General features: G+C 32.4%; 1 protein-coding gene across 2 annotated transcripts in view; it reads right to left on the minus strand.

Moving 5' to 3' along the window:
* Nucleotides 1–2,500, minus strand: part of LOC137637509 (lactadherin-like) — a 208,947-nt gene that overhangs the window by 81,122 nt on the left and 125,325 nt on the right. The gene's annotated exons all lie outside the window — the stretch shown is intronic.

Genomic DNA, 2,500 nt, shown 5'->3' on the forward strand with positions numbered 1-2,500 from the left:
TATTAATCCATATTGACTCATTAGGGGTAATTTGAATGAATTACTACCAATTGTGTCACGTGGTGGCCCGGGGAATTGGGTAAAACTCGCTGGTAAGAGACTGATGTCTCGCCAGGTAAATCCTCGGACAGCTGGTAGCGGTCAGGTTCCAATTCTTTTTATGGGCTCTCGTGACATGGTTGGTTTCGACCTGGCCTTTCATTAGAAGGGGCTAGCGTTCGATCCCAGGTATGAGGTAGAAATTTATTTCTATTTGAACACGATGTTGTGTTGATATTAATCCATATTGACTCATTAGGGGTAATTTGAATGAATTACTACCAATTGTGTCACGTGGTGGCCCGGGGAATTGGGTAAAACTCGCTGGTAAGAGACTGATGTCTCGCCAGGTAAATCCTCGGACAGCTGGTAGCGGTCAGGTTCCAATTCTTTTTATGGGCTCTCGTGACATGGTTGGTTTCGACCTGGCCTTTCATTAGAAGGGGCTAGCGTTCGATCCCAGGTATGAGGTAGAAATTTATTTCTATTTGAACACGATGTTGTGTTGATATTAATCCATATTGACTCATTAGGGGTAATTTGAATGAATTACTACCAATTGTGTCACGTGGTGGCCCGGGGAATTGGGTAAAACTCGCTGGTAAGAGACTGATGTCTTGCCAGGTAAATCCTCGGACAGCTGGTAGCGGTCAGGTTCCAATTCTTTTTATGGGCTCTCGTGACATGGTTGGTTTCGACCTGGCCTTTCATTAGAAGGGGCTAGCGTTCGATCCCAGGTATGAGGTAGAAATTTATTTCTATTTGAACACGATGTTGTGTTGATATTAATCCATATTGACTCATTAGGGGTAATTTGAATGAATTACTACCAATTGTGTCACGTGGTGGCCCGGGGAATTGGGTAAAACTCGCTGGTAAGAGACTGATGTCTCGCCAGGTAAATCCTCGGACAGCTGGTAGCGGTCAGGTTCCAATTCTTTTTATGGGCTCTCGTGACATGGTTGGTTTCGACCTGGCCTTTCATTAGAAGGGGCTAGCGTTCGATCCCAGGTATGAGGTAGAAATTTATTTCTATTTGAACACGATGTTGTGTTGATATTAATCCATATTGACTCATTAGGGGTAATTTGAATGAATTACTACCAATTGTGTCACGTGGTGGCCCGGGGAATTGGGTAAAACTCGCTGGTAAGAGACTGATGTCTCGCCAGGTAAATCCTCGGACAGCTGGTAGCGGTCAGGTTCCAATTCTTTTTATGGGCTCTCGTGACATGGTTGGTTTCGACCTGGCCTTTCATTAGAAGGGGCTAGCGTTCGATCCCAGGTATGAGGTAGAAATTTATTTATATATGTATATATTTATATATGTATATATATGTATATATATATATATATATATATATATGTATATATACATATATATGTATATATATGTATATATGATATATATATGTATGCATATACATATATATGTATATATATGTATATATGATATATATATATATATATGTATATAATATATATATATATATATATATATATATATATATATATATGTATGTATAATTACATATATATATATATATATATGTATATATATACATATATATATATATGTATATATATATACATATATGTGTATATACATGTATATATGATATATATATATATATATATATATATATATATATATATATATATATGTATGTATATGTATATATATATATATATATATATATGAAGATATATTTATATATATGTATATATATGAATATATATTTATGTATATATATATACATATATATATACATATATATATATATATATATATGTATATATATATACAGTAAATATATATACATATATATATATATATATATATATATATATATATGTATATATGATTATATATATGTATATATATACATATACATATAAATATATATTCATATATATATACATATATATACATACATATATATATATATATATATATATATATATATATATATATATATATATATATAGCCACGAAAGGAAAAATGAAAAAACTTGATTGGAGTTATTACTTTCATCCCTTAAGGACATCAACAGACTCAACAATGAGAATACATATTCAAAGACATCGTATTTATACAGGGTCAAGTCACAGAATTGGATGGTCAGAGGCGAAAAAAATTAATCCCTGTAAATGACTATTTCCAAAGGAATATTGTTGAATCCTTTTTAATCTCCTGTACCAAAGGTAGAAATTTGAATCTAAGCCCAGGTCTGTTTTCCGTTAATTCAGTATTATCCTCTTATCTAAAATCTGACCTTTCCGGAATTATTAAGAAACTGACAGCTGTTGGATCCCCTTCTCCTGTATAAATACGATGTCTTTGTATATGTATTTTCATTGCTGAGTTTGATAATGTCCTGAGTGGATGAAAGTACTAACTACAATCAAGTCTTTTTTATTTTTCCTTTCGTGGCTATAATACATTTTATATTCATCACG

This window comes from Palaemon carinicauda, unplaced genomic scaffold (assembly GCF_036898095.1).
Source record: "Palaemon carinicauda isolate YSFRI2023 unplaced genomic scaffold, ASM3689809v2 scaffold8, whole genome shotgun sequence".
Lineage (NCBI taxonomy): Eukaryota > Metazoa > Arthropoda > Malacostraca > Decapoda > Palaemonidae > Palaemon > Palaemon carinicauda.